The 10389-nt window shown below is 37.9% G+C and overlaps 1 protein-coding gene across 2 annotated transcripts in view; it reads left to right on the top strand.

Annotated features, from left to right (window-relative positions):
- Positions 1-10389, top strand: part of ZFHX4 (zinc finger homeobox 4) — a 173867-nt gene that overhangs the window by 28497 nt on the left and 134981 nt on the right. The gene's annotated exons all lie outside the window — the stretch shown is intronic.

Below are 10389 nucleotides of genomic sequence, written 5' to 3'. Positions count from 1 at the left end.
TACCAGAACGAGACGATGATTAATCAGCAAATTAAATGGTTATTGAATAAATTTATAATCAAACAATACAAAATTTTCTGTGTAGGCAAGAAGTACTGCACCTGGAGAATTTTATAGATTTACCCTATGCCCCATTTAGTTTTCACTTGATTTGAACACAAAATGCATCACTAAATCCCTAAATCAAAAATAACATTACCATATAATGTATGGCTACAGGGATTTTAAATCTATTTTATGATTCTAACCACCTTTGTCAGCTACATTTTCATTGTAGACATTTTTTAAGCCACAGAAAATAATGAATATTCCATGCCCTGTATAGGGAAAGAGATGGTTTTCTGGCATAGAAATTTGTTTTCAACCATAGCCACACTATTTTATATTACAGTCAACATATGCACACGCCACATTATTGCCAAGAGTATTCAAATGTAAACACTGTCCTCCTTTTGTCTGCCTTGCTTTTCCAAGCTAGTAATGATTTTCACAAACATGAAAGGGTGTGGTGTAGATAAATATGTTAGTAGAATGGCAAATATATTTTTATCTTTACTGGAAAAAACTATGAAGATGTAATGAATATGTGGGAGTGATGAACAGCATTTATTTTTCCAAACCCTAATTACTGGGTAATTTATTTTCTACAGTATGTTTACTGGACTGGCTTGATTGTGTTGGTTCGTGTACAAAATGTAACACATTCATTTCCAAGATGAATAACTTAGTAACTTATTAAAAACTTTGTCTGGAGGATATTAAAATTCAGAAAATATTGCAAACCATTAGTCACTGTAACAAGCTCTAAATGTGATTAGAAAATCCATTTTGCAAGTGTTACCTATTGATTTATACTAGAAATTTGTGATAACTAAACTATCAGGAGTCAACGGCGGATTACAGTACCTATGCTGTTTTTCTAATCGTATTGAAAATTTATACACATACAAAGAATGGAGGAAAAACCAGCAGATCTTTAGTTTAGGCAAGAAATAATATTTCATTGGATTTTGGCCAAGTTTAAATGCTAGTTTTTGAATTAACACAGCGTATGCAGTGCCATGAAAGTCATGTTGGTCATAGGATATTAGCGAGACAAGGTGGGTGAGGTGATATCTTTTATTGGACCAACAGAAGGTGGTATTGATATTACCTGACCTATCTTGCCTCTTTAATACAGTGTATACTGGTAAAAAAAATAAATAAATAGAAAAGGCATTTTTAACATGATGGCTGTAATGTCAGTGGTTTATACTGCAGACAAAATGAAGACCTTACATATGCGTTAATAACACTATGGGGTCCATATCGTCCTCCCGTAACTCTAACTATTGTTATTAATTTAATTTAAAATGCACCCATCAATAGATATAGGGAAAATATTTCAGAAGTTCCTCAGTTCCATTTTCAAAAGTTCCAAATTGCTGGAGTCGCTTTTAAAAATGGGACTTAGACTCCTAAATCACTTAGGTGCTTTAACTTTTTTTATCCCTTGGCATATATGCAGATTTACAAGACAGAAATTGGACCCAAGGCTCAAAACTAATCAGTCAAAACTAGCAGTCCACTCAAACTGACACTGCCCCCCTTCATCAGTGCAACCCGCCTTCCCTGGAGAATTCCTGACCGAATAAATTTGGCTTTGCAGCATGTCCTTCAGGACAGCAAATTCAGAGTCTTAAGGACAAAGAAAAGGGAATGAGTTTCAGATTCTAGGTCTCCTCATTGAAAATGCCTTGCCACACATCCACTCCTTTTTCAACTTTTCGTTTGTTAGTCTGAGCAGTTTAGCTGATCGTATCTGATTCAGTGAAGTACAAGAAAAGTGGCAGTCTTTAAAGTAGCCTGGACCTGAACCATTTAGGGTGAAATTTATCACAGCGCAGAGGGCCTGCACAAGACCCTAAACATCACCAGAGTCAGGGCCTTATGTGGCTCCTTTGCACTGGGATTAATCCACCATTAGAGCTTCAAGGAGTTACAAAAGCACACAGAGGGGAGAATAATCAGTGTTGCCAATTCTTGTGATTGCATCACGAGTCTCCTGGCATTCGATGTATTTATTGAAGCAGCAGTCCCTGGAGTCATGTGAGGAAGTGAGAGTTTTGTTTTTTTAAGAAAGTTTCTACCTCCTCCCTCTTGATTGCAGAGAATAGCTTTGAAAACTTGAACCCCAAAGGCTCAAAAAGTAGAAGTAATAAAAAGAACCCAGTAAAAAGAATAAAAAGAAATCTCATGATTTTTCAGCTAGTCTCATGATTTTTGGGGGCCCAACTTAGATATTTTTAAATGCTTGGGGTTGGCAATACTGGCACAGGTTCCTATGGATCAAAACATTCTTGTTTCATTTTGTTTAAAATAATACATAATGGTACTGATCCCGCAGCTTCTTGCACATCCCCCAAGCAACTATTTGTGGTGGATGTGCAATCAGGCTTTAGGGTGGAATTGCATGATATGTTTCAAGTCTGTAAAGTTACCAGCTGGCAGAACTAATAGTTTAGTCAAGTCCAGGTGAAGCAGTTGATAAGCAGTTGTAAGCAAGCCGTTTTGAACTTTTTCTCTCTTGGTACCTCAGATGAACTTTTAGAGTACCTAGGAAAAAACATGAATTTATATGAATAATAGACATTTGTCTTGGGGTGATATAGAATTTTCTCAAATTGTGTTTTATATTCAAGTAGCTTCTCTAACTCTTTTAAAATTAAGATGCTATGAATGTGGTTTAGTAATAAGAAACTTTAACACTAGAACCATACGGGAGCATAGAAAAAAGCACTAGGATTTTGTTTCTTTGTTTTCTCAAGCCCTCAAAGTTGTTGGTTTTTTATTTTAGTCACTTATAATCTTTATTTAAATACTATTGCTTGTGAGTTTTTTCTTTTTATAAATGTTGCTATAATAGCTTGATGTTTCGTTCTGGGCTTAACTGTTGATGGAATAAATGGAGAGGTCTTTGTAACCATAGCTTTTAAAGCTATTAGGAACATCAGAGCTTCTCTGCTGAAGCTGTATAATTTTAGGCACTTTTAAAATTAAATTCTAAATGTGGCAAAGTAAAACCTTTAGCTGTTTTGTAAGTTATTAACTCATCTACTCTCCACCCCCAACCCCCCAAAAGCCACTCTTTCCAGTATCACAGTATTCAAGTGGTTTTAGTAATGTGACTGCTAGGAACCAGAATAAAGATAGATTTTGCCTTGAACGAACTCAGTTTGGGCTAAATAAAGTTCTAAAAGATGTACATTTGGAATTATTAAGCTTGGTGTTAGAAAATTAAACCACAGAAGACTTGTAAATTCTTTGCTGTATCTATCAAGAAGTGTTCAATAACTTTACAAGGAAAAGAATACGACTGTGTAGCAACAAAGTGCGTTTCCATTCTGCAGGAGTAAGAGTTAAACTTCTGCAGATTTAGAAAGCTGAGGTAGCACAGTGATCATTGTTGATGTAACATAACTATAATTATAACTGCTCTAAGGAAGCCATTTTGTATCTCAGTAAGATATCTTATGATGTACTGTGTAAATCATACTTGGCATACATAAAGTAGTTTTGAAGTAATTTTGATATGTAAGCAGTAAAATTAGTTGCCCCATTGTATTGGTTGATGAGGAATACTAATTAACTGAGATGTTAACAAAAATAGTCTAGAGCTAGCCAGACGACTTTGTAATTTCAGAAGAAAATGCTAAAACTAGTCTTCCAAAATTGTCTGTGTTTAATTACTGGGTAATATCTTCATTGAGAAATGTATTTTATGGCATATTTACCTCCCATTATTTCACATGTATAGTTGTTTAGATTTTAAGGGAACTTGACAAGCAGCAGTTAGCAGACAAATACTCAGCTGTGTGGAAACTACTTTGCTTTTCTCTTTATTGACAAAATATTGATTCATAACACTATTCATGCTATGATTGTCAGTTCAATTTGAATAGATCACTTTACCTCTCGTGTTCTGAAACAGCAAGGGTATTACCCGAAAGAAGAGAGTGACCTAATTCCAGTTTAAGCAGGTTAAAGGTTAAAGGTTAGCTCAAAAGCATCATCTGCCTAGCTGCTTAACTTTAAACTGATCAGTTTAATGAAAATCTGTTTTACAGATGGTGTTTTAATGTCTTTGGCAGGATTTAGGCAGCTTTAACATTAGACGTATGCTAGTAAAAATTATTTTGTTATTTGACCAGAACAACACCTATTCTTTTATGTTTTAAGGTAGAAGGCATGTGGGATATGGTATTTTGGCAAAGGACCCAGAAGCAGAAAGTGTTGATGATCTTTCCATATGGGCTCAAAAACAGAATACCTTTATGTCTATTGCTAATGATGACTGAGGAAACAAACAAAGCTATATTCATTTTTTACCATAAAACTTTACTTTGAATCTATAAAAAATATCAGCCAAACTGTCTTTGAAAAAGTCTTGTCTTCACTGCCTAAGGTAGCATTCTAATTTTTTTTAACACGGGTAGAGCTAATTGTCCCTTTTAATTCCTTAACTATGTTTTGGTAGATTTGCATAATTCTTTCACTGTCAGAACACTGAAAGGAAGATATTTTAATTATACTATTTTTAATTATAATTAAACTAAGATGACAGAGTTTACAGATTATGTATGAGAGATTCCCCTAAAAAACTAGGGGTCAATCCCTCAACTGGTATAAATCAGTACAGTTCCACTTATACCAGCTAAATATCTGGCCCCCTCTGTTTTAGTTAAGATTATAAGTAAAGATTGAAAACCAATATTTGTATCTAGTTGTCAAATATATGTAATTCAACAGGAATTTCTTACACTGCTAATGCAGAACTATTGTGTCTTAAATGTGTAATTCACTAAAACTCCAACCCCTTTGCTGAAATGCATCTCCGTATTACACACAAAATCATTGCCTGCATATAACAGTTTTAAAAGGAGTGCCCTTTCCTTTGACCTTCAAACTTATTTAAAAAAGAGGTTACAATGAGTCTTTGTTTTGCTCACAAATGAGCATAAACAGGTTTCTGAAGAATCCAATAAAATGAGATAATCACAAATGTATAACATCACGTATTGAAAGGATGGGAGAACAAATGGGGCTTTTACTATATTTTATAGGATGGATTTATAGTCTATTCTTGGGTCACTTAGGGCCAAGAATTTTCATGGTCAGCTGAGTGGTCTTGCTAGCTAGCAGCCTCTGGAGGAAATACAAATGCCATGCAGCACCTGCTTTTCAGCTGGGGTTGTACTTCTATGCTTTTTTAAAGCAAGGTGTCCACTTCTCTTCCAGTTCAAAGTCAAAAGTTTAAGTATTTTAGCTTTCCCTGCATCTGTCATCAGTGAAGCAGAATAGCCTGTCTGGATTCCATAATACTGTTTGCATATTGGGATTTTAAATCAGACAGAGATATTGAATGCATTCCTCGTCTCTATCATGAGCAAGGAGGCACAAATGGGATATAGTCCTTAGGTAACTTTTAGCGTAACAGTCCCCCAAGGAACATCACTTGGGTTTTCTCATTATCCTTGTTATGGATGAAAGCATCAGTCTTACGAATTAAAAACTGGGAGGAGGGGGAGATGAAATGATGGGAAGGGTAGATTCGAAATGGGCCAACAATCTCGATCACTCAGTTTGCTTTATTTTGTTTGGCATGAAATGATGATACTTTCATCAGTTTGGAATTAACACAAAGTCACATTATTTTCATTTCAATAGACCTGCATCAACTTTGTAATTTAAAATCAAACATCCCAGATATGTGCCATTCCAATTATTGAACTGTCATTGTTCCGGTATGATGGTAAAAGAGGTCAGGAGATTGTGCGGCACTTATTTGCATAAAAATCATTGTGCAAAAGAAAATTGGAATGTCTGTACATCTGAGGAACCAAAACATGTTTTGCTTAATCTTCTTCTAGTCATTTGTGTAGGTGAAGAAAATTGTTTTCAGTGATAAACAAAAGTTTATTCTTTTCTGTTGCTAAACACAAACCTCACTATGGAAAATATTTCACTTTTTATATCAATTTCAGATTTATGTTCATGCCAGGGTTGAAATGCTGTATGAAATTTAATTCCTATAGATAGGTTTTTTTTTTTTTAGTAATTGTAATCCAAATTATTGTACTCACATGTACAAAGAAAAAATAAACATTGAAAAATACTTTGTGTAGTAGACTAATATATGTATGCATACTATATATACTTAATAGATAAGTACATTGATTAAAATGACCAAGTTGTTATGAGCCAAATAGTAATTTTAAATCACTTTTTTGCTTTAAATTAATGAAAGAAATTTAGTCCTGCCCATGAAACTATTATTTCTAATATATATAAATATATAAAAAAACATTTTTCAGTATGTGTACATATGTTGCCTGATTTTTCAGATTTGCCTGCAGTGCCCTCCAAATATCACACCAATACAGTGTTCAGGTTTCAGTAAAGCACTGGTTTCAGAAAAGACACTCAAATGATTGCTTAGTGCATCCCCTGCACTTCCTACGAAACTCAGGCCATGTCTACGCTACTGGCTAAATCAGCACTGCTGCGATCGATGAAGTGGTGTTGATTTAGCGGGTCTGGTAAAGACACGTTAAATTGATGGGAGAGCACTCTCCCATTGATTCTGTACTCTGTCTCCCTGAGAAGCATAAGGGAAGTCAGCAGGAGAGCATCTCCTGTTGACACAGCGCAGCGTAGAGACCATGGTAAGTGGATCTAGCTGCATCGACTTCAGTTATGTTATTCACTTAACTGAAATAATGTAACTTAGATCGATTTACTGTGATAGTGTAGACCAGCCTCAATCTGAGCCTGGTCCTGCAAGGCTACACCTTGACCATAACCTGTGCTAGGCCACTTAGGCACCACTTCCATTGTGAAGGTGGCTGCTCAGTGAAGCATTCTCTGCTCACCCCTCATGGAGAGCAGGAAATGTGAGCATAATAGAGATAGAAAAGGCAACGTGTAAGGGATCAACCCTACTTACTCTGTATGCGGGACACACAAAATGTCTGCATAGTAGCTGTTTTGTGTGCCTACAAGTTATTTTGGAAATGTATGTAATTATTTCTGACTGGGGTCCAAAACAGGGATGCACTGTACAGTACATATATAGGTATGTACAGAAGTACATTACAATTATGGACTTAGCCTCTCCTCATCAGCTTCACAATGTAGATTTTTTTGTCACGTTTAACTACTTTTTGGTTTTGATTGGTGTTAGCTACTGTACCTCACATTCTAATGTTTACCAACCCACTCCCAAATTTAACCCTATTTTAACAGCTAAAACTAAAACACTGGGGTCAAGGGAGATCTAATATGATGAAACCCTCTCCATAGGTATTAGCTTCTTACTGTCAGCCTCCGATCTGGAGTTGGGGTTAGTTGCCTGTTGTTAGGGAGGGCGCATCTTCCCACAACCTGAGGAACCCTCCACTAGCCCACACATTTGTTTAACTACCCATCCTGTTTAAGTGCCAGGATGGGGAGTAATGATGGGGCATACTATTGTGCCTACTAGGATTAAGCCCTGAGATTTCTAAAATGTGCAGGACTGTGTGTGTGAGAGTGACTGTCTAGGTAATTATTCTGGTAATTTTTTACACACTTATTTTTGCCCATACTAGCATAATAGTTCTTAATTTTTGTAAATAAGACTGTCAAAGAGCCTGATGCTGCCAGGTGCTCCAATACACCACTTCCTATTGGATTTAGCAGGAATTCAGCACATTGTAGGAGACGATGGGCATTTAGGAGAATACCCTAAGTGAACCTGAATGGTTATAAAATAATAATTCTGGATATTACAGTAAGTATGTAAACTTCATCTAGATTTTCCATTAATATGTTAGAGCAGGCAGGTTATAATTTTTGTGTCTCAGGATAGAATGTAGAATCATAGAATATCAGGGTCTCTTGGAACAGGAGACTCCACACAGTGAAATAGCACAGAGTGACTCAGTGGTGAAGTGGTAGGTTTTCATGCTAATATATAAAGAAAGCTTAGATTCAATAAGAACCCTGGGACCTTCCCTTTGTGGACTGCCAAGAAGAAGCATGTCATAGAAATGACACACTTGGTCTCCGGAGGGATGGAGCCAGCCTTGCTGTTTTACAGCCCACAGATACATAAAGCATCATCTAACATGGCCTCAGGGGAAGCTTCATGTGCTATCCTCCCTGTGGGAGGTAAGGTATTAAGATAATCTTTAGCTTTTAGAGGCAGGGGGCATTGAAGGAGATGAAAATGGAGCAAAGGTAGTCCCAGAATGATGAAGTGAGTGAATTCCCAAGCCTGGGGCATCTGCCACAGCAACAACAAAAACAGAGAAAAACTGTTTTTTGTTTGTTTGTTTGTTTGTTTTTTGATCAGGTAGAAGAAGTGTGAGCATTTCTATTCTCCCTGCTAAACTGGGCATTGTTCATGGGAGCCATAACTGATTATATATTTATAATCTTGTTTCAAGAATGAATATTTGATCTACCGTATTGGCTGAACTGATCTGATTAAAGAGCCATCCTTTCTCTGTTTGAAACTGTTGTATTTGAATATGGTCAGTTTTGTTCTTAATACAAGTAAAGCTTGTAAGGATTGCATTGTGATTGGCCCATAGGCAGTTACCCAAGGGTTGGCGGGGGGGAGGGTGTGCTAGACTAGCTCCTTTCCCACAACAATCTCCATTTAATGGGCTGTCCCAGTTTTAGTCCGTGTGCTCCCTGAAAGTCACCACAAATGGAGCAGGAATATATGCTAACCACTCTCTGTGCTGAGTATGGGGAGAGGAACACACTGCCCCAGCCTTAGGGATAGAGTGGATGCTCACTCCCCCTACTTTTGCTGGAGCTCAGGGATGGTTTGTGCCCAAACTTTCTGGGGAAAAAAAAAATCTTCAGGCAGAGACAGTTCAAAAGATGGCTGTTTCAGAAAGTGCTGATCACTTAAACATAGGGATATAACTGAAACTGTTCTGAAACCTTAGCTATAAGAAGGGCTACCAAGCAGCTACTGTAATACTCTGTACTTGTAGGTCCTGGTCCTCCGCCCCTTGAGGGCAATGGGAGTCTTTCCATTGATTTCAGTGGGCTTTGGATCAGGCCCTTAATAATGTGTCACCCCAGTATCTCCAAACTGCTTTACAAAGGTAGGAAAGTGTTGTGGTCATGGAGTACTGAAAAGTTGCAAGTTGCCCAAGTTCACACACTGTCAGATACTATTGGTAGGATCTTATAGTCCCTATGTTTAAATTCAGGGGTAGTGCTAATACCAGGTATACCTTTCCTAGTGGGTAAGTAGACATGGGCAATACATGCCAAGTTTGCTAATGAAGAAAGTACTCTCCTAACTATCAGTAGCTTGATGGTTCTATTGTTAGCAGATTCAGAACTAAATCTAAGGAAGATCGCACTATTCCAGCTCCTCAGGCCTGCTGTGATGGGAGCGTGTGAAAGGGTTGCTCTGCTTCCGAGAGGCGCATCTTTAAGTATCTTGGGGAGGAGGATTTGCCAGTTACTGTTTTGTAAGCGCTCTTTGACATTTGCAGTTAAGTGCTCCATGTATGCATAGCTACTGAAGGACTGGAAATGAGGACAATTGAAACTGTGACCAAAAGGCCAAACAGCAAGGGTCTGTGAAGGTACAGGTACATCCATGATTCAAAGCCTTTGACCCGAGAGGAAGTCAGGATCCTAGTGGGATATATCTGAATTGGCTCATGTAGAATCAGCACTCGTGTGCCTGAATCCACGTACCACAAAAACATTTTAAAATGATTTCACCAAGTTAGTGTCCTGTAGATAGTCACTGTACAGACACAATGTCATCCCTGTATGGCTCCACAGATGGATCAGGCCAGATTGAGCCCTGCACAGGGACAGAGCAGGCTGCTTGCACCACCTACATTCAGGTTCTGTCAGGTGCTACTGTAACCACCCACCACAAGTCAGAGCCACCTGAAAGTTCTCTGAGTTATGCTCCTGCTTTATTTGGCCCTTATGGATCATCCCATGTTTTCTCTGTCCCTGTTGTCTCTTGCCCTGGAATCCATTCTTCTCAGGCCTTTCTGCCCTTGGGCTGCTCTGAAACAGCCCCTGAAACCCTCTCCTCCCTCTGGTGCTCCTGCAAAGACAGCTTTGTACCTGATGTACAGGCCCTTTGCATCAGTATGTTGTTTACCTGAAGAAGAGGGATGTGGAGGGCATAGGCCATAATGAATTGGACCCATTGTGAATGTCCTCCTGTTCCGCTGCCATTTCCTGTAGCAGAGGAGAGATTAAAAAGACTGGGACTGTTCATCTTAGAAAAGAGATGACTAAGGGGGGATATGATAGAGGTCTATAAAGTCATGAGTGTTGTGGAGAAAGTGACTATGGAAGTGTTTACTCCTTTTC

This window comes from Lepidochelys kempii, chromosome 2 (assembly GCF_965140285.1).
Source record: "Lepidochelys kempii isolate rLepKem1 chromosome 2, rLepKem1.hap1, whole genome shotgun sequence".
Classification (NCBI taxonomy): Eukaryota; Metazoa; Chordata; order Testudines; family Cheloniidae; genus Lepidochelys; species Lepidochelys kempii.
Note: the sequence above shows the minus strand (reverse complement) of the source record. Positions and strands in the feature narration are given on the sequence as shown.